Raw genomic sequence first — 23,649 nt, 5'->3', positions numbered from 1 at the left:
CCGCGGGAAGCGAACCCGAGTTACCTTAATCACAAGGAGGTCACGTTGCCACACCTAACCACGAGAAGGATAAAGTCTATCACCTCTCGTACATATATATACCTGTCGTTTTCAGATATATTCATTAGAGCTGGAATAGACCCATCCTCACCATCGTAGCCAAGTGCAATAAAAACGATTGCCCACTTGGCTACGATGGTGAGGATGGGTCTATTCCAGCTCTAATGAATATATCTGAAAACGACAGGTATATATATGTACGAGAGGTGATAGACTTTTATCCTTCTCGTGGTTAGGTGGGCAACGTGACCTCCTTTGTGATTAAGGTAACTCTGGTTCGCTTCCCCGCGGCCGGCTGTCACAGGCTCTTCATTCTTCCCTTTGGATATCGGCTTCGTAGTTACAAGCATATCCAAAAAGCGCGAAGAATTAGCGAAGTTAAGAGGGCATTGTGGCTATTAGAATTACATATATATATATATATATAAATAACCTATAATTCTTTTGAGATGTACAGCAAACCGAACGTTGGTATTCGGTGTGTATCTGGCTTGTTTTTATGGAAGCCAGGTGAAGCTGTGGGCGTTCTGCGAAAAAATCCGTAATGTCCGTGTTGTGGACTTAATCGAGTTTTCGTGAGGCTGTGTGTTTTTCCATGTTCTTGTTTCTTAGTTTTTCTGTCCTAGATTATAATGGAAAGACACGTTCGGCAGCGCTTTCTTTTGACCCGTGACGCGTATACCCCGAGGGGGTGGGGGTCGCAGAGGAAAAACAAAGCAGCAGTTAAAAAGAATGAAGAATCATATACTCGCAGACATCTAATAATTTGTCATTTTTAACGTTAGTCTGAGTCACTTGCAGTTGATTGTATTTCAGAGTAGTTACAGGCGTTTCATCATTACTTGTTATATTACGTAGAGAGGTTTTGGGTGAATATGACAATTATGAAATTGCTTCTAGATTGAAGATACCTTTATGGATGAAAGTTTTTGTAACTGAAGATACTCCGTATGGAGGAAAGTTTGTATATCTGAAGATACCCTTATGCAGGAAGATACCCTTATGGAGGAATGTTTGTGTAACTGAAGATACCCTTTTGGATGAAAGTTTGTGTAACTGAAGATACCCTTATGGATGAAAGTTTGTGTAACTGAAGATACCCTTATGGATGAAGGTTTGTGTAACTGAAGATACCCTTATGGATGAAGGTTTGTGTAACTGAAGATACCCTTTGGGATAAAGATTTGTGTAACTGAAGATACCCTTGTGGATGAAAGTTTGTGTAACTGAAGATACCCTTATGGAGGAAAGTTTGTGTAACTGAAGATACCCTTATGGATGAAAGTTTGTGTAACTGAAGATACCCTTATGGATGAAGGTTTGTGTAACTGGAGATAACCTTATGGATGAAGGTTTGTGTAACTGAAGATACCCTTATGGATGGAGGTTTGTGTAACTGGAGATAACCTTATGGATGAAGGTTTGTGTAACTGAAGATACCCTTATGGATGAAAGTTTGTGTAACTGAAGATACCCTTATGGATGAAGGTTTGTGTAACTGGAGATAACCTTATGGATGAAGGTTTGTGTAACTGAAGATACCCTTATGGATGAAGGTTTGTGTAACTGGAGATAACCTTATGGATGAAGGTTTGTGTAACTGAAGATACCCTTATGGATGAAAGTTTGTGTAACTGAAGATACCCTTATGGATGAAGGTTTGTGTAACTGGAGATAACCTTATGGATGAAGTTTGTGTAACTGAAGATACCCTTATGGATGAAGGTTTGTGTAACTGGAGATAACCTTATGGATGAAGGTTTGTGTAACTGAAGATACCCTTATAGATGAAAGTTTGTTTAACTGCTTATGGAAAAGTAAAAACTGTCAAGAGATGAGCAGATGGACCATCCATTTTTACTCACGAAGAGAATGAGATAAATTTGATGGATTTTTTTGTCGTATCTGTCTAGGAAATCGTACAGGAAGTCTTGCCAAATACTAATAAGAAATGGATGAACATAATTACGTAACTCCGATAAAAGAAAACCGTAGCATCAAGAAAATGAAGATTCCACCATTGGAAATCTCTAGACCTTTTTTTCTTTTATTTATATGTCTTGTTTTGTAAAGGCGTGGCGTTCTTTTAAACCTTTAACAAGACGTTGTGTAAGATTTGTGTAGTTTTAAAGTTTTTCTAACAATTTTTTTCTAGCTGAATAATTTTTTTTTTTATCTGAAAAAGATTATTTTTTTCTGCTGTGTTCTTAGTTTTAAAAGTTTTCAAGTTAAGTAAGATTTCTTTTAAACGTACATGTATATTTTGAAGATACGTAAGTTTCGAGGAATTCAGAGTAAATTTTCGGGAGAAAACAAAAATTTAAGGCTTTTGCTACGCTGGAGAAATGCTTTTATTTTAAAATTTTAGAATCACCGGGGTTTCTGAATTCTTCTGAAGTTAAAAGTTCAGTAGTTTGAATATTTTTATCGGTTCTATATGTTTTTCAAGGTTTCAGTAGCTCCACAGAAATGTGAGGCGTATTTTTAGGCACACAAGTTTTCCCAAAGATCAAGAAATCTTTTGCCCTGACTTCGGAAGTCTTGAGTAATGCTATTCTAAAAGTTTGTGTCTCTTCCCGATATTCTGTTTGCCTTCCATTTTTGTTTTTGCCCCATGAATTGCTGTGTAGTTTTATATATATCCTTAGTAAATGCTGTATTTGTTGATTAACCTAATTAGGATATTTTTGTTTTATTTATAATATTCTTAAAATTTATTCTGTTTCTTGTAACTATTTTGAGGAATCGTAGCCATTTTTTTTTTTACAACCGGTGTTATATAAATTACCATTTCGTTTTATAAAGAAAAAGCATTCGTTGGAATTAGCGCTTAACTGAATATATAAATTTAATTACGGTTCATGGTTTTGCTGATATTCCTAATCAGATTATATATAACCATACGCTGGTGACTTTATTATTATTATTATTATTATTATTATTATTATTATTATCATTATTATTATTATTGCTGTAGAATTCTAAAATGAGAAACAAAGAATGAACGGAGAAGAATTTAGTAGAAACAAACAAATATATCAAGTAAAGATAAATGGATTTGAGCATGAACATGCAAACAACGGATAAAACGCTGTGAGCATTGGTTTCATGGTCATTACGAGTAGGATGTTTTATAATTGATTTTCCATTTCTTGTTTTTCAGTGTGAAAAGAAGCCTAAGCCTTCCATCTAGTCATCGACACTTTAGTCCAGGTATGATTTCCTATATAAAGTATTGATGTTTTAAGGGACGGTTTCTCTGTTTAAAGGTGTATTATGAGAGAGAGAGAGAGAGAGAGAGAGAGAGAGAGAGAGAGAGAGAGAGATTGACGTCAGAGTTTCCCAATGTTTCCCAGAATTGCAGATGCGAAGAACTCATCGACACTAATAAGTAATATTAATTGAAAACAAAGGATTGCGAGAAATTAATATCACCGATTTGGTAACATCTCACAGTTCACATTTTTTTTCCGCATTATTCCGATCAAAGGATTCTTTCCTCGTAAAGGGTTTTTTCCCGAGATAATTATATTTCATACGAAGTGAACTCTGTTTTCTTGGCTAATAGGTTTTTTTTTTTTTCAAAAACTGATGTAATTTACTTTTTTTTCTCCCAGCTAATTATTTTTCCAAGTGAACGAACTTTGTTTCCAGGGTATGATTAAAGTTTCCGGTCAGTGATTTTTTATTTTTTTTATTTTTAAAATGTAATTGTTATATTTCGCAAAAAGTTCTTGCAGTCTTAACCTGCTTCTTTTTTGTCCATTACTGTCCATTACTTGAGTAATTAAACGTTTTGACAAATTACAAATATTAAGTAAGGCTTAGGAGGTTCCCACCCTATGTCTCATGGCTTCGGATTTATCCTTTATCTAGCTAGTAGTGGATGAATGTCTTAATTTCAATCGATAAGTCATAAGTTATTGGGATTTATGTGTTATCTTTTGTAAAAGGATTAAATTATAAGATATGAGACTTATGATACTTGTATTATAGATGGGGTTTTAAGATGCAAAAACTCGTGGGTAAAATATGGGAGCTTCTGTTATTGTTAGGTATAGCTGACCTTGTACCAGAACGACACTTGCTCCTCGACCAGAGAGAGAGAGAGAATATGTTGTTAGGTTAATCTTGTCTTTTGCCTGCACGAGCTTTTGCCTTTTAAAAGCCCTTGAAGACGAGTGTAGTGGTCTTCCAGGATGTTGAGTAACAGTGATACAGCGTCAGGAATAGCCGTGAGTAAGTGTGAATCAAGAAAGTTGTGAGATGGGAAGAAGGGTGTGTTTTTGTACCGGTACTTCTCTTCCCGAGTGATGACAAAGGAGGTACGTTCAACGATGCGGGAAAGCAAGGTATTTCCTCTTTTAGAGTGAATTGTATATTTTCTGGTGTTTTGAAACTGGATGACATTAACAAATTGGAGGGTCGATTATTATTGAGTGGGCGGAATATTGTTAATATTTGAGTAAGGGAATGCCAAATTCTAATTGAATCATTGCGATACACCAATTAATTTGTTCGTTAATCCGCCGGGATTGATTGTGAGACAGTCTCTTGTTTTGCTTTTTGTTCGTGACTTGAAACGCTGTAAATTCGTTATTTTCAATGCGATGCTGAGGATTTCACTGGAAGCATTCGAATATTATTCTCTTCAAGGTCACACTTCCGATTCGTAACGTCGTAAAAATGCCCACCGGAAATGTGTCAGTGATTACAGAATTCTCAGAACTTTCTGGAAATTTCTGTTTGTGACTTTTAAGTATTAGTGCAACTGTATAGGTTCGGAGTATTTGCTTTTTCTTCTTGGCTGGTTTTATCATTAATATTATTTTTATTATTTTTTGTATAATAAAAGTCGTCAGTTATGTAAATAGATTATATTATCTATAAAAGATAAAAACAAAGGTGTTCCTCCTCAGTGTTTACGTTAAAACACAAGGGAACATCGTTCAGATGTTCGAAGGTCGTTGCTTTTATCTTTTATAAATAAAACGGTTTACTTATATAATTGTGGATTCTTATTATACAACAGTTTTTCATTACATTGTGAAATTCTTAGCTTTATTATTATTATTATTATTATTATTATTATTATTATTATTATTATTATTATTATTATTATTATTATTATTATTATGCCTATTTTCTTACGGAATATATCAAGGGCCATGAATTTGACCAGTCTATGAAGGCTTCACAAAAAAAAAAAGAAATGAATGAACATGAGTGGGCTACGACTTCGGCTTACGGTTAAATGACACAGCGAAAATGAAGAAAGAGGTTGTAGAGAGAATGTATGAGGGAATTTAAATAAATAGACAAAATATGTTACAACTTGTAACTTCTCAGAACGCTGATCCCTGATACTTTAACAGTGGGACGATACCAATAAACGTTATAAAATAATTTTTTTTTAAATTACACGAATTTTTTTCTTCATTAGAACGCTTTTCCTTCCCGTGTTCAAATAAAATTGTGCTTCATAGCGAAGACAAATAACAGAAATCAGAGGATTGAAGGAAAGTTATTTGCTGAAAAAGAAAATTAAAAGTGTGTAATGCGACGAATAATAATGATATACTGACTGTAATAAATCTCGATATCAAACTTTTGTGATAAAAAAAAAATCAAATTTTCTTGCGTCTGAATGTGATGTCTCGATGTCTAAAGCAAATCTGATAAAGTTGGTTTTCAAGTTGCTGTATTTTCATCTTGTAACAACCAAAGTTGGGGCTCCGGAGAACAACAAACATTTTATAAAATTAGAAAGACTGCTCAGTATCATGTCGAGTCCCTCAACACCTACTGCTCCGTCCCCCCCCCCCTCCTTCTCCTTTGCACGACCACTCTCACTGTTGAAGTGCATTGCTTTAACTTAGTTTATATTATGTATGTTTGTGCCAAGCCTTCGATGTCAATGTCCTTTGTATAGTGTTATTAATTAAAATAGTGATGTCAATTTAATTGTAATTACCACGTTGTTTTGCGCGCAGCTTGCTGTAAGGGAGTTGCGTCAGGATTACCTTAGATTATTTAGTATACATATACCCTAAATTGATGCAGCTGTTTTTGCCCTTTGTAGTGTCAGTGTTGTTTATGGTATAGTCCTTGCATTGTTGTTGCTCATATTGTTAGGATATGTAGTGTCACGCTTGACCCTCTATTGTTAGGATAATCGGCACTGCTCTGAACAGGTGCAATGACTTGCATCATCCAGAGGAATTCTTTTCTGCTGGGAAAGATGAACCTTAAAACTCAGGAGTGGGAAGGATGGTCTTTGACATTTCGAAGTCCACGCAACCTTTTGTTTTTTTGTTTTTTTTTTTGTTTGTGAAATCAGCGTAAGAAGATTCCTTTGGGGTGTGGGCAAATTTATTATTGAAGACTAAGAAGAACAGCCACGTTCTCTACAGATAAGGATTAAATAAGACCATTTTCTAGATTGTTACTCTTGATGTATTGTTGGAGATACACTTAAATCTATATGGTTCCTCAAAGATATTATTATTATTATTATTATTATTATTATTATTATTATTATTATTATTATTATTATTATTAGTGCGGTTATATTTTGGCTTATAGACCGAAACTGACATGGTTGTGGAAACAAGCATGGTCCCGCAAGCAAAGTGCGTTGATTATAAAAACCTCAGGATGTTGAATGGCTCATGAAACACGAATTTGCACGCTTTTTAATTTGCGATTTTTCTTGTTTAAATGTGATTTATAAATAGAGTAATTTTTTGGATTTCTTTCTCTTTTCTGTAGTGTTTTCTTCGTTAAATTAAACTTGCATTTTTAACCTTTATTTGATTTCAGTGTGATTTTTGTCAACTTTTTTTCTAAAATGTCTTTCCGCAACTCACGTGTTAATGTATGTTTATTTTGAAAAGTGAGCACACCTTTGATTTCATCATCATTTAAACATCGTACACTATATCCTGGCATTGTCTCTCATATGCGTGGTTTGATTCCTTTAAAAAAACGAAACGGTAGATCTCACGCACCAAGGTCCAGAGATACTTATGGACGTTGTCAAGGAAGCGTCCTTGAAGAAACTAGAGAAGGATGTCAACGAAAGTCCTCTTGGCAGTTTTGTAGCCGAAGTGTCTTTGTTTCTGATAATGATCAGCTCTTTCCCCGGGCCTTTTTTTTTTTCTTTTTTTTCAAACATCTGATTACATTGTTTCTGAATCGTCTATGAATCTCGGTTTATCTTCGTTCTGCCGCTGAATCTGTTTCCCCATCAATCTCCTGTCGTTTGCCTGTCCTTTGTTCTCGGCATCCTAGCCTTTAGCGCTCGTAGGACTAAAGGAGAACACTTATATCTCCATTGTAGTTTTTGTGTGTGTATATATATATATATATATATATATATATATATATATATATATATATATATACATACATATATATATATATATATATATATATATATATATATATAGTGTGTGTGTGTATATATATATTATATATACATACATATATATATATGTATATATATATATATATATATATATATATATATATATATATATATATATATATATATATATATATATATATATATATAATGGGTGTGTATGTCTTTGAATGTTCGCTTATTTGCTTATTTATTGCAGTCATTCCTTTGATTAAATATTTGGAAAATATAATAAACCTTTGGAAGAAAACATGCCAGCACCCTCCAAATGCCTCTGTCTCCATAATTGATATTCGTATTTGTTTTAGGGCCTTGCCTTTCTTCTCCCGGGCCTGTACCTTTAATACGTGTCTGAACTTCTGATGTATGTGAGGCAGCGAGGGACGCCTATCTTTCATCTTTACATTCCCAGGTAGACCTGCTTTGTGCAGTCAGGCGTAGTTAGAGCTGGTTTGAGGCCGTTTTGCTTTCAGAAGGGCTCCCTTTAGGCAATATTCATTCGCCTCACCGGGACGATAATGTTCGCATACGTAGGATGACAAAAAAATTATTATTTTTAAGTTTGGAAAATAGTAAGAAGTAATAACTGAGTAAAGGAGAGAGGAAATCGGTTTGTTATTGTTTTTCTTTAATATTGTCTGTGGCCCTCATTTTGAGTCAGCCTCTTTGGAAACAGTGTACAATTGTTAGCATTGTATATCCTGTTGCAGTGGGCATGTTGTTGCAAATGTATTTGTAATATCTCCGTCGTGTCGGCATTCTGTTTTAGATGATGACCATGATTTGAATATTATTATTAGTATATATATATATATATATATATATATATATATATATATATATATATATATATATATAATTATACGCTATAATATATAAATAAATGTTACAATAATAGGGCCATCATAAATTGGTAAGTCTAAATAACTATCACATTCGTCCAGTAGTATACAGATATAACATTTATACACCATTAAAGCAAAATATATACTGTTGTTATTATTATTATTTTTTTTTATTATTTTTTTGTCTATAGCAGTCATCCTATTCGACTGGGTGGTTTTTATAGTGTGGGGTTCCGGGTTGCATCCTGCCTCCTTAGGAGTCCATCACTTTTCTCAGTGTATGCGCTGTTTCTAGTAGCACACTCTTCTGCATGAGTCCTGGAGCTACTTCGGCTTCTAGTTTTTCCAGGTTCCTTTTCAGGGATCTTAGGATCGTGCCTAGTGTTCCTATGATTATGGGTACAGTTTCCACTGGCATATTCCATATCCTTGTTTCTATTTTCAGGTCTTGATACTTATTAATTTTTTCTCTTTCTTTCCCCTCTACTCTGGTGTCCCATGGTATTGCGACATCAATGAGTGATACTTTCTTGACTTTGTCAATCAGCGTCAAGTCTGGTCTATTGGCACATATCTCCCTGTCTGTTCTGATACCAGAACTATGGTACTGTGGGACTATGGTATCAGAATTATTATTATTTTGTCTATCACAGTCATCCTATTCGGCTGGGTGGTTTTTATGGCGTGGGGTTCCGGGTTGCATCCTGCCTCCATTAGGAGTCCATCACTTTTCTCACTATGTGCGCTGTTTCTAGTAGCACCCTCCTCTGCATGAGTCCTGGAGCTACTTCGGCATCTAATTTCTCCAGATTCCTTCTCAGGGATCTGGGGATCTTGCCTAGTGTTCCTGCGATTATGGGTACAATTTCCACTGGCTTATCTTATATCTTTCTTATTTCGATTTTCAGGTCTTGATACTTATCATATTTTTCTCTTTCTTTCTCATCTACTCTGGTGTTCCATGGTATTGCCACATCAGTGAGTGATACTTTCTTCTTGATTTTGTCAATCAACGTCACGTCTGGTCTGTTGGCACGCATCACCCTATCTGTTCTGATACTATAGTCCCAGAGGATCTTTGCCTAATCGTTTTCTATCACTCCCTCAGGTTGGCGTTCGTACCACTTATTACTGCATGCTAGCTGGTATGTATTATTATTATTATTATTATTATTATTATTATTATTATTATTATTATTATTATTATTATTATTATTATTATTATTGTAGGTGATCGAAATATTATCTCATGATTTGATACCCGCAAATAAATCTTATTAGAATATGGTATGGTCTACTTGGAAATCCTTGATTTATTTATAAAATTTGTTCTTGTTTATGTTTTTATTTTAATATTCCAAGCTAGTGACAGAGGAACCTAAAAACAGGTTCTCATGGAGTTTCCAACCTTAATCACGTGTTATGCCAAGGCAGACGGGGAGAGCAGCCAGTTGTCCTCGTTTAGATTATTATTGAATGAATACAGGAAAGATTATGGTTAGGGGGTGGAGGTTGAAGGGTGGAGGGGGGAGGCGCTAGGAAGAGTAATATTTGACCATGAAGAAAGCAGAGTTAGATTCACCTTGGGAAAAATTAAAAGTTTAAAGAAAATAATTAAAATTTCTTGCTTAAAGAAGGCATAAAAAGATGAATTGTCTAACCTTGAAGGAAACCGTGAATTTGCCCCTTGGAAAACAGAAGACTAAGAGCCAGGTAAAGAGTTGACGTAAATATATAAAACAAAATTTTCCTTTCATTTTTAAAGGTAAAATGTATTTTTTTCCCGTCACAGAGAATAGTTAATGTAGGTTTGATGCTGAATTGAATATTCATTAGGGGATGGGCTATGCCGTAAATGAAAGAACTTTGAAGATTAAAGGCGTTGGACCATAATTGAGTTATTGGAGAGAGAGAGAGAGAGAGAGAGAGAGAGAGAGAGAGAGAGAGAGAGAGAGAGAGAGTGGGGCCTTGGGAAGAGGAATCTAATAAAGACAGTGATGGTAAAACGAAGAATGGTTAAAATCTGCGTTGTTTATGGATTTGGAGACGAGTGACTGGATCATGGGAAATTTTATACTTCCTAAGTAATTTATTACGCTTTTGATATGCAGTAACAAATGTTTGGATGAACTTTAAATAACGTCTAATAATTTTTAGCAGTGAAACTCTAATTCACTGTTTCAGCCCTGCTTCATCTTATGCTTTGATTCTTTGTGATCAAAGGGTTGGAACGTTAAACGATGTTACTCAGTTATGGACTTTTCATTTTAAACTTATATTACCGTTTTTACATAAATGCAGATAGCTGCACTCCTTTTCCAGAAAAGAATTATTCAGAAATATGAAAACATTTATATATATATAAATATATTTATGTATATATATATATATATATATATATATATATATATATATATATATATATATATATATATATATATATATACACATATCTTAAGAACTCTGTTTCCTTTTCCTCTGGGTTCTCCTTCGTTTTCATTGGTGAGTGCATCGTGAAAATATATATATATATATATATATATATATATATATATATATATATATATATATATATATATATATATATATATATATATATATATATATATAATGTGTGTGTGTGTTTGTATGTATGTATGTATGCATGCAGTCTTCGTGCAACTTGCTGCTTGAACGGAAATGTTATTTTTCTTCATACATAATTTCATCTCCATAAAATATTTCCATTCGTTGTCTTTCCCAAACTTATTTTTCTCTGCAACAGAATATCGTCCCCATCCACTTTTAAAATGGATTATGTCTTCAAAAGAACTCCATTTGGGTCTCGTTTTGTTCATTTGGATTTCGAGCTCATTTGCAAAGGATTCTTTTTCTTGTAATAGAGTACATGCTCGATTACTTTTGAAATGAGGCTCTCTCGGTGTTTTTTGTCTTCAATATGATTATTTTTTCTTAAACCAATTTTTTATATTATGGTGCCTTCTTCATTTCTCCTTCGTCATTTCCAAAATATATTTGCCTTAATAAAAAGTTACACTGTGACTCTGTGCTGTTTCACATTTTCATGCAGAATTAAGTCGGGGTCCTTCCTCCTTTTTTGAGGATAGCTTTATTAGTGTTTTTCTATTTTTGGCTATTCATCAGCTATTTTTTTTAATCTACTCTATCCTGTTGTCGCTTAACATCATTTTTCCTCTTACCTTAACCGTCGAAACCATACGCCCTGACAGTTGGTAGCTGCCTCCTGCTCTCCTAACCACTTTCTTCCCAGAAGCTTAATCACCGCATACCATCGCATCCTCGGAACCCCCCCGAAACCTGATTGACTTCTTCGCCGCCACCTTTCCTTTCCAAGGGATTCTTTTGAATGGATTCCAGACAGACCACGTATTTCCAATAATCAAGCTTCCCCCTCCCTCCCTCCCCCAACCCCTCTGAAGACTAGCAGATGAGTTCGTCTTCTCTTTGTTCTCGGGAAGACTTGCCAATCTCTCTCTCTCTCTCTCTCTCTCTCTCTCTCTCTCTCTCTCTCTCTCTCTCTCTCTCTCTCTCAGATTTTGGCATTCTCTCTTACATCCACATACATGATTCGAGGTATCATTTTCCATCGTTGTTCCTTTCTACCTCGAGTGCAGTCGCTTCTTGACCTTGGCTATTTTGCAACCTCCGCCTTCTCACTCACCTTTGTGTCATATATTTACCTGAACAGAGGCTGCGCTTGAACTTAAAAAATAATGTTTGCTTTTTAAGATGAATAATGTACTTGAATAGTGTTTATATGTATGTTTTTTTAAGTATACGTGTATAATATTCATGTATATTATGTGTAACGTTCGGAGAAGTGACTGAAATTTTTTGAAATTATGAGAATTTAAAATTTGGGTAGTCTGCAGAAGTAAATGAGGCGAATTATATATCATTTGGTAAATATGATTACGTACTTGTTGGATAGGTATGCACTATTAGCACGTTTGTGTCGATGCTTGCTCACGTATAGTAAATTCTTTGTGTGTATGAAAGTGATCACAATTTAAATAATAAATATATATATATACACATACACATACATACATATATATATGTATGTATGTATATATGTGTATGTATATATATATATATATATATATATATATATATATATATATATATATATATATATATATATATATATATATATACATACACACGCACACACCCGTACATATGTATATCTGTGTCTGTGGTGTGTGAACTATACGGTGACGTACATGTTTAAGGAAATTAAATAATTGGGTGGTCCGCGAACATATTTATCCTGAACTGCATTTTCAGACAAGGGTGACGTTAATCAAAATTATGTACACGTAAATGAAGTGAAACAAGAAAGAGAAGTGTGGGTTTGGATAAAGAATGAAGAAAAAGGAATGATGAAAAGTGCAAAGTTTTAATAAAGGGTCCTGGAAAGTATGAGAGGAGAAGGTAAACAGATAAAAGTGCAGAATATTCTAGGCGAAAGAAAATATATATTCGTTGAAATTGGGGAACATATCTGTTAAAATGTGATGAAGTTTAATTCCTTTAATATGTATTTTGGACGCAAGAAAGTGATAATTGCGGTGAATAGAATTACAAACTGATATGCTTTCATTTCGCATTGTCACTCGTGGTTAATTCGAGAGAGAGACTGTTTGCGCCGGTCCTCCATCTCTTCAAACGACATACTATTCTTAAAAAACAATAGATTGCCGATGACCATAGTCGTTGCAACGCCAGATGACATGAATAAAATACTCAACATATCGCCATGTCTGGTTATCCATAAGGTGCTGGTGGATAGATGCAATTCATTATTGTCACCTGGCGTCGCAACGACTGTGGATATCGACAATGTTGTTTTATAACAACAATCATCATCTCGTTTGATGAAATGGAGGAGCGGCGCAAACAGTCTCAATAGAATTAACCAAGAGAGTGCAAAATGTGAACAGAAGCATGTAACAACGTCAGTGCATCAGACCAAAGCCGTAGAGATGCCCTTGTTGCCTAGAAACCGATTTGGTGCTCTCAGGGAATCGGTTGGAAATGGAAGCACAGGAGATAAGGTATCGCCATACCGTTGGGCAACGATCTTGGTTCGGCCCGCCCCTCCATCACGTCAGACCACAGGTTGAGTACTGTTTACAAGGGCCATTGCGAGGTTGGCTGCCAGGGAGAACGGACGTGTAGCGTTTCCACCCCCCTCGCTTCCCTCGCCTCCCTGTGATATGTTTTTCTTCGCGTTGGATAGCCCCAGTGCTTGAGAAATCCTCGAGGAGTGAGACCCCTTCTAGGCTCTGAAAGGAACAGAAGCAGTGAGGTTTTATCGGCTCAGTCGTCGCGCTTGCGTTCTGTGAATGTGAAGTTTCTGTGTTACTGGGTACCATCGGGGATCAGCTGTTTTGCGGATGACTGAATCGCTTCCAGCTACATATTGCTTCCACCGTCTGTTTTTGTATTTGTTTGCTTGGTGACGTGCTGGCCAGCGCTTGGAGTTCATTCTCCGCTTCGACGAAACAGGTGTGTTTTATTTTATGCATGTACATACGTTTCCATTCATGCTATATATATATATATATATATATATATATATATATATATATATATATATATATATATATATATATATATATATTGTCATAAACTGGCCCTTGGCTTGGTGAGAAATTGAAACAAAATTATAATTGATGCTGCCACGAAACCAAGAAAGTCCAGTTTATGAGCAAAGGGAGAAGTTATTTGAAAACTTACCTTAGATTTTCCTGGATTGACAATTGAATGGGGAAGGACGCCATATGGGAATTTAGAATTCTTTTACAAATTTACAGGGATTTATTTGCAGAAACTTAGCAAATCAACAATGAGACACGACACAACATAATCACTAAGGGGCAGATTCAGAATAGGACACAGGGAACAATAATGCAATGATTTGGCAACAAGCAAGTGGATTAAAATGGGGCCAATCTGCAATACAGTCAGTTCAATGATAATAATAACATTCAGTCTTGCCCTGATTACACGAAATAGTCTCAGGCAATGCAAATGATGGAACTCCAGGATGGGAGAATAATTCATATGAACATTTGGGCCACAACGGAATTCGTTACTGACTGCGACCAGGAATTATCAGGATTTTGGTGGCAGACAAGATACTGAAGCATGGATAGCGATCGTTCCGCGTGTGCATCCCTTTTATGACTGTTGTTGGCACCTACAACCATTCCAGGTGTCCATGGAAGTCAGTCCAACCAACGGAGCTGGAGAAAATGCAGGGCGTCCGCTGCAGATGAAATCAGAAGAGCGTCTCTCTGCTTTTCAAAAACCTGGCTTCTTTGAGCGTCTGGCATTGGGCCCACCCATACCTGCAAGCAAGTCAAAAGGACCAGCAAAGAGGGCATAGGAAAAACACACTATCATTATATGCCTACTGATCAGAATTCTACCTGTTCCCTAGCGCTAAATGGCCTTTTTGGCCTCCCCTATCCCTACATGTCTCCCCATCGCATGATGGGGGGAAAGGGGGTTTGTATTGTTTACTGGATCGTGTGATGTTTTGGGGGCCGGGTAAGGAGGCCTAGCTAACGGCTGTTGACTGGTTCAAGTAAGGCGGTTTTTTGTTCGACGCCCGACTCGAGAGGCAGAGGAATAACAGATTAATTCAAAATTAAATGACGGAATCAAAGTTACAGGCAGGAGGGGTGTTTATTCTTGACAATATATATAATGTTTTTATGCTTCTGTACAATGTCATATAGCCTATGTAATTTGAAAAGGCAGTCAGAGATTGTAACTGTCCACTTATGTGGTTAGAGTTGTTACCCAGGTAACTGAATCATTTTCAGTTTGTTTCTCCGGTATAAGGATGCGGTTAGCATTGTAACCAAAATATTTTTCATTATCGTTTTCTTTCACAAACAGATGGAAACTACTATGCACGATGATGATAACTATGTTTGGAATTTTTTCCCGTTGGAATTGTGAAAGTTAGTTGAAATAATAGTAGCAGTTATGACTTGGACCATCGACGGATGGTCTCTTGTTTGTCACTTTTCCATAAGTTGTATTTCAACAGAGATCTTTCACATTCTCTGTTGATCCCTGATTCCCTTTATCTGCCGAGAGAGAACAACCAAATTCGCTGAACAGCAGCACCAATATGCAGTAAATGTGCCTCGCTGTCGAACTTCTCAGTTCCAGAGGTCCTTTATTCCTCACACCGCTGGACTGTGGAACAGCCTCCCGGGGGATGTCGTGCAGTTGGAACTTCAGAAGTTCAAGCGAAAATGCAATGCATTACTGCCATAATGCTATTCTTCTTGCATTTTGATACATTTTTATTTATATATATATTATTTTTTTAATGGTGGGATCTCTTCTTTCTGTATTTCCCTTTACTTACTCTTACTTCTTCCTAATGCACACCATATTCTTTGGAAGCTTGAATTTCAAGTCAGTGGCCCCTGTGGGCTTGTTCCATATGAATAGGTTTCATCTACTGAATAATAATAATAATAATGATAATAATAATAATAATAATAATAATAATAATAATCAGTGTTCAGGCTCTCTCATTCTTTCCGCACTCACTATCTCTGTCTTTTGAGTGTGTATAATGCTAGCCTTATCTAAAGTGAAATATATTTTGCTTCTAATCTACGGATAGTATGGCCAAGCCTGTTATTCACGATATAGCTGTCATTATCATCACCATCATCGCCATCATCACGACCACTATTCAGCAGATTCCTGTGCAATTTATTTTGAGCTTCTCTAAAGTGTCTACCTTCTCTCCGTGCTCCTTTTCCCAACCCCAAGTCATTCATTCGTCATTGAAGATGCGGGAGATGGGAAGGGTTGGGTGTGGGTTGGTTGCCTTGGCTGGTTTCGCATCTTTGAGCGCTGCTAATTGCCCTCATTGCTCTTCCAGTATGCAGGATCAACCAGGTCATACTTAGCTTTTATTCGCTTCTTAGCCTTTTCAGCAGATTCTCTCTCTCTCTCTCTCTCTCTCTCTCTCTCTCTCTCTCTCTCTCTCGTGAACTGAAAGTTTAAATTGGTATCTTGTTGGAATTTTAAGTATGATAATGCAGGTGTATCAGGATATGGTAATATCCTTTTCACACTTTGAATCTCTCTCTCTCTCTCTCTCTCTCTCTCTCTCTCTCTCTCTCTCTCTCTCTCTCTCTCTCTCTATATATATATATATATATATATATATATATATATATATATATATATATATATATATATATCACTGTGTGCGTAAATTTTATTTTATTTTCCCCTTATTTCAAGTAGAGTGTTGGAGTGATTTCGCTTGCTATTGAATAACTGACAGGGAAATATTTGTGTAATCGATGCCAGTATTTTTATCATCAAAGCTCTATGTAAACAATATGCAGTATACGCCTGTGCACCAAACTTAGGTTTCCTTATAAAGTGATAATCTTCACTGGAACAGTAGATTCCTTAATGAAGTTTTCATGGGTGGGGGCAGGTGAAGAAGAGGCATTGGCTAGGAATTCTTATGCTTTTGACTGCTCTTATTAATTCACCAATACGCAGACACAGCCAGAACGTCCGTGGCTGCATGATCTGAGTCCTGCCCTCCCCACCCCCCCTTTTCTTTTTAGACTTCTTTTCACAATTTCGACCGTAGGGCGTTTTTCGCTTTCATGGACTTACTCTGTGTCCCTCATGCTTTGTCCATAGCAGCGGCTCTTCAGAGTTAGTTGTTCATTATGCTAATAATGGTGCTTTCTAGATAATTAGCTGCCGTTGTCTCTGCTTCCAGATATTTTACGTATCCCTCTCAGTCGCCACTTCCCTGTTGTGTCGCGAATCTTTAAAGAGAATGGGATCTGCGTCCTTTTGTTATCCTCCTTTTTCCACCTGTGCTCTGTTCTTGTATGGGCTCAAAAAATGCTGGTGGCTAGGGGGAGACTGTGGGTGGGGGTGAGGGCAACCCCGCCGTCGCTTCTCGAAGTACAAGAGAGATTTCCGGTGCTGTTGCAGTAGCAGAGGATTCCTCTCTCTCTCTCTCTCTCTCTCTCTCTGCTGAAAGCAATTAGGTGAAAGCTACCTAGTAATAACAAGTGATTGAGCAGTAAGGTTTTTAACTTGAAGATCATAAACGACTGAGTCTCTCTCTCTCTCTCTCTCTCTCTCTCTCTCTCTCTCTCTCTCTCTCTCTCTCTCTCTCTTCCCGGCTTTTCATCCGCCCCTCCCTCGTCTTCCCCTTCGCCTGGTTTGATACAATAGAAGTCAAGGGCAAATATCATGATTGTTCTCATGTGGCAGCTCTTTTGACGTCGTAATCTTGCCGAAAACAACAAAGGAGATACCTTCGTTGTTTTTATGTCGTTGGGTGATACCTTAGATGATGTTTGTGGTTGCTGGGTACCATTTTTTCCAGGGAGGCGATGTATATGCGTAGATTATCAATTCAGATGTGTGACTGAAGTTACACACACTGACAGAGACGAGTTGTAAATCTGGAGCGAATAGATATTCAAGAAGGATGGTGTCCTCCATTTGCCTGGTGTCATTGCTGTATGAATAAACATGCCCGTGTTTTTCTTCCAGTTCCTTTCTTATAATATAGTTGGTCATATGTGCATTACTTACTTGAATGCCATCTTGTTACGGTGCTGAATTCAGCAAGCGTTGTATAGTTCAAGTTTTGTAATGTAGGCGTTGAGTTCAGAAAGCAGTTTTCAAGATTTATGATGAAGTAGCTGAATTCAGTGAAGTGTTCGTTGCCAGTAACTCTGAGAAAGATAATGAATTTATTGTCATGTTCTTTACAGATAGTTTTGCGAAGATACGAAATTCGACCAGATTTTCGTGGAGAAGAAATTCTTGAAAAGAGATGGAATTATCAAAGCACCTTTTGCTAATAGCTTCCATGAGGGAGATGTTGAACTCGACAGTTTTTTCCCAGGTTATCAGTGGAGAATTTCACGTATATATATATATATATATATATATATATATATATATATATATATATATATATATATATATATATATATATATATATATATATATATATTTATATTATGAAGGCTGTTAAATTGAACTGAGCGTAGATTACCAATTTGAGAGGCTCTGAACCGTGAGAGGGTGATTCTGAATTCGTGAGAATAAGGAAGCTATTGAAAATATCGTGAATTCATCAGAATATTGAAAATATTAAAAATATTCTGAATTCGTCAGAATATTGAAAATATTCTGAATTCGTCAGAATATTGAAAATATTCTGAATTCATCAGAATATTTTCAAGTTTAATTTGAGTGAATTTAGTAGGATTTTTTTTTTTTTTTTTTTTTTAAGAAGGCATTGCATTCAAGAAACTTTTGTTGACTCCATTCCGGCGTTCAGTTCGGAATTCCATTAATGTTCGAAAGCACGCTGAGGAAGGAGAGTCTCCGCTCAGATGGAAGTTGTGAGGGAAGTCGGGAGAAGTTTTCCAGTCTTCTATCATCGTTGTAATATGATTCACAGGAAAGAGGAGGAGGAGGAGGAGGAGGAGGAGGAGGAGGAGGAGGAGGAGGAGGAGGAGGAGGAGGAGGAGGAGGAGGAGGAGGAGGAGGAGGAGGAGGAGGAGGAGGATGGAAATGCGTATTAGTAGTTGGACCTTTTCTTTGTAATTATTTCCAGAAATTTGGTATTTTCTTGGGTTATTGGGAATCACCTGAGATTCTTTCAGCTTCTTCATTTTATGGAATATGGAACTTAGGTGCCCTTTTTTTTCAGAAGTATGGGGTTTTATCTTTAAGTAATCTGGAATCATTTGAGTTTCTTGTTTTCGTAATTTAGTTCCAGAAATCTTGTATATCTAGGTGGCCTGGAATCACTCGAATGGTTTCCAGCTTGTTTTTTTTTTTTATTACAGAACCTTGGATCTTTCAGATGACCCTCTTTATTTCCAGGAATATGAAATCTTTAGGTGGAATCTCATCTCAGTGCCTGTATTTCCAGAAAACTGAGATCTCTAAGGGCTTAGAATCACAGGGAAAATTTTAAGTGTCAGTTTCCAGAAATCTGGAATCCCTTTTAGGTGTCCTTGAGTCTCTGGTTGGTGTCCTTGAGCCATGCGAGTTTTTCAGCGCTTTATTTCCAGATATTTGGGATTTTTAAGTGGAATAAATTTACCTGGAAATGTTGAATTTTGTTTTCAGAAGCCTAGAATCTCAGGTAGTTTAGAATATTTTTTCCAGAAGTCTGGGAACCCTTTTAGGATTCACCTGAAAGTATTGTTTTATATTATTCATTTTAGCATCACACTCATGTGGAATAAATCAAAAAGAATTATATGTTGAGCAAGCTTACGTACATTAGTTGAACCCCCCCTTTTATTTATTTATTTTTATTTTATTTTGGTTCGGTCCTTGTCAAACATTTTAACGTGGTTCGGTCCTTGCATTATTCAGGAGTTGTATTCTGTGAGACTTTAAAAAGGAGCTGTAAGGACAAGCACGGTTAAGACGACTTCCTGTATAGAATGAGAGAGAGCTTCGCTGCGGCAGAAAGTACAGGCATTGCATTTAAATGTTTTCGATGTCATGCAGAACGTCTCTTGTAATGAAGTTAAGAAACATTGCTATTGACGTCTACATATGTACCTGGAGTTAAGATAGTATATCGCTGAAAGTTAAGGAGTTGGAATGACTTTGAAAATAGAAATAATAGCCATTGCAGAAACGCCTTGCAATTCACAATTACGATTGTAACTGGGACCCATAGCAATTATTATGCAATTTAGCAGCCAGTGGGAGTTGATTGCCGTTATCTCCGCTGTCATTTTCCCAGTCTGTTCAAAAGTAAGGTCCCATTGTAGGCTGATGGAAGATTGTATTCCACTGCGTAATTTAATATGGATCCCGTTGCAATGGATCGTATTTTCATGCAAACTGCAGCACCTGTGTGCAGTGCTCCAGGTCAGTCGTGCGAAATGGCCATCGCTGGGAAGATTTGTAGCGTCCGCCTTTATTTTACTGTTAATTCAAATCTGGGGTTGTTACTGGTTATATATATCGTTGTGGCGGCCACCTTTATTTCTTTGTTTTATGAAGCTTAGTCTAACTGATTAGCTTCACATGTACGTTATATATATATATATATATATATATATATATATATATATATATATATATATATATATATATATATATATATATATATATATATGGATGCATGTATTATATACAGTATATGTGTGTGTGTGTATAGTGTGGTAGCCGGCCATATATTTTTAATAGCGTAATTGTCTTTACAGCACTACTTTAACACGGTGACCTATGAACCGTTATCGAAAATAGACTGTCGAAGAACATGAAATACCAGCTGGTCCGTTCCATCACCAGATGATAATTTTCACTAATCATTGCATTTTCACGCAAGTGTCACAGTTTCCCTCTGGTTTCTTCGAAGCCATTTGCAGGTTTTTTTTTTCATTTCGACCAAGCAGCATGAATAATTTCCAGTCCAGGAGTTACGACACCAGCTAAACCTAGGTACAGCGGTTTCTCTCTCTCTCTCTCTCTCTCTCTCTCTCTCTCTCTCTCATACTAAAACAGAACTGTGTGATATTAGACTTTATTCCATACATTGGTACCGACTTGGGGTTCTTAAATGTCTGCTCTTCATTTACGTAACTCCTTTTCCAACCCCGTTTATAACCGTCCTCTCATCTACTCTCGTAATCCGCCTTTCATTTTCCTCTGAAATGGGTGTTAAGTTTCGTGGGAATTTGCTCAGCAGATTAATGGCCTTCCGTCGTGTTTCTTAAGGATCCAGGAATAATAATAATAATAATAATAATAATAATAATAATAATACGCGTCAGCTTGTGATATCTTTTCGTGATATCTTTTCTAATCTATCCCTTTGTCATTTCTCTCATTTGGACTTTGGCTTTACTGATAAGGATGAAGCCTCATTTTTTTATTATAAAAATAATGATAACCTTGACTTCTCACAGCATTCAGTTTCCATCATTATATTTGATATCCTCCTCTGATTTGGGGTAGATCTCTTCCTCTCATTTTCTTCCATTTCCCTTCCACTCGCTTATCCGCCCTTCCTGTCCTTCTTGCTCTAGTCGTGTTTCAAGGAAGTTCATGTGACATGCTCTGGTAGACGCACAAGTCGATTTTTTTAACGCTTTTTTTTCGTTCTTTTTTTTTACTTTTTTTCCCGGAAACCTGAGCCCTCTTCCGGATGCTCTCGCAATATTCTTTTATGTTTGCTCCGCTGCGTAAATGAAAAGATATTTGACAGCGAAGAAACAAATTTTTGTTGCCTGCCATGCGCGTTTTTAATTTTTCGTTCTCTTGGTATTTTTTCCACCGTTACTCTTTCTTTATTCCTGTGTTTCTTGCCTTGATGGTGATGTTGATTAATGTTACCGTTGTTGTTGCTTTTATTATTTTTGATAACAGTTTTAGTGTAGGAGCAGAGGCAGCACAATTTTCATTACTGTTGTGGTAGCAGATGATAATTCGCTTTTATGTGACACGTTTACCGAGTCAGTTTTATGAGCTCGCTTTGTTTAGTGAGAATAGGCTGCAGATGACGTTACTCAGCAATAGAGCATTGGCTGATACTCAAGAGGTCATGATTAGAATCCCGGTAAGCCAATATCTTCGACCTAGCTTGGTTCAAAAGGTGTAGGGGCTTCCAACTTCATCCCCAGAGGCTCTACACTTCTGGCTTTCTGGCGCTACATCCCTAAGAAGGGCAAGAGGCGTTTGGTGGGTAGTACACCCACTTTTCTAGATGCGTGGGCGTAGCACCTCCATCTCTAACGATTTTTAGAGAAAACTTTAACTTTTTGGAGCCAAGCGAACAAATGGTAAAGTGGAGTGTGTTAAAAATAAATCCCTCATCTATCTCTGTATGCTTATGCACGTAGTGTTCGTTGAAGTTGAGCCTGTACATAGACACGTACATACGCATACGCCACTTGTTACTAATACGTAAATTGTCTTTTTTTAAGCTGCTTCCTAGTTGAATCACTTCTCGGCATCAAGGGTGAAATCCCCTAGGTTTACGATGAGAGGATCGCCCTTCCGGCTTCTGCTTAGTGATGTCGTGTTTTATCCGATTCATTTTGCCTCTATTCTCATTCATCCCGTGAAGCTCCGCCCATCATTATTTTTTATTTTGTTTTATTGTATGTGTATTGCATAAAAGAAAGAACTGCGAAAATATGAGTATCACGATGCACGATTTATTGTCATATGTCTAGTCTCTAGAGAGAGAGAGAGAGAGAGAGAGAGAACCTTTAGGATGTATATTTCAGTATAAGGGCTTTAGATACATGAAGTTTTGCTCTAGTCTGATGTGGCGACTCTCTCTCTCTCTCTCTCTCTCTCTCTCTCTCTCTCTCTCTCTCTCTCTCTCTCTCTCTCTGAGAGAACCTTCCCTCTTCAGTAGGCGTCCCAGGTTGATGCTTTCAGTTGTGAGACGTGCAGTCTGTCACTACATCTTGAGAGGATAGGTGGAAATTTGCATGCAAAGTTCAGGAAGGTTCATGCTGAGGTTTCTAAAAAGGGACTGATAAACCGAAGATTATCACACTTTAACTGTTCTAGTTAAATCGTTTCAGTATTGTTTCCATTTCCTTACTTATTATGTTGCGCACAAAACAAAAATCAATAAGAAGACGCTTGATTGAACTTTGATGAAAGGATAACAAGAACAGAATTTGATTAAGTTCGAAGTTTTCTCATTGCATTGTTTGAAAGTAGTTCCTGAATTCATATCTCCCGTTGTTTTCCCGTTTAGGGACGCATAGAAAAGATGCACAAATGAATATACGATATGTTTTCCGAAACTTTTTCTTGAGCCCCCGACTGTCGAAATTTCCCAGAACCCTCCTTTGAAACTCCCACATTCATTTTCATCAGTCTCTCTCCGAACATGCCATTTCCAGTTCGAACCCAGGTTTAATGTCAGTCGATTGTATCGTAAAACAACACAGAACGAAGTATTTGTCGATTAAAAAAAAAAAAAACCTTTGATCTGCTACTTCGTACTGGAAAACAACCCGCGGCAGTACGTGGAAAACCTATTATAGGGTCGTGGTTCGTCGCAGGTGATGTTGATGTCCCGGAAAATAATATCTAGTAAATAAAAATTTGCTTGTGGATGATGGTGGAAAATCTCTCTCTCTCTCTCTCTCTCTCTCTCTCTCTCTCTCATATGTGTATATAGTATATATATACACATATATATATATATATATATATATATATATATATATATATATATATATATATATATATATATAT

At 36.5% G+C, this 23,649-nt stretch overlaps 1 protein-coding gene across 14 annotated transcripts in view; it reads left to right on the top strand.

Moving 5' to 3' along the window:
* Positions 1-23,649, top strand: part of ZnT63C (zinc transporter 63C) — a 237,393-nt gene that overhangs the window by 54,934 nt on the left and 158,810 nt on the right. For 7 of the 14 annotated variants that reach the window (XM_067112111.1, XM_067112124.1, XM_067112112.1 and 4 more), the window contains exon 3: positions 3,224-3,273. The exons of 2 other annotated variants lie outside the window; for them this stretch is intronic. The gene's annotated coding sequence lies outside the window, so the exon portion shown is untranslated. Of the gene's footprint in view, positions 1-3,223; positions 3,274-13,494; positions 13,867-23,649 lie in introns of those variants that run through there. 5 more of the 14 variants (XM_067112119.1, XM_067112107.1, XM_067112114.1 and 2 more) reach the window with 3 other exon arrangements.

The sequence above is a fragment of the Macrobrachium rosenbergii genome, chromosome 12 (assembly GCF_040412425.1).
Source record: "Macrobrachium rosenbergii isolate ZJJX-2024 chromosome 12, ASM4041242v1, whole genome shotgun sequence".
Lineage (NCBI taxonomy): Eukaryota > Metazoa > Arthropoda > Malacostraca > Decapoda > Palaemonidae > Macrobrachium > Macrobrachium rosenbergii.
Note: the sequence above shows the minus strand (reverse complement) of the source record. Positions and strands in the feature narration are given on the sequence as shown.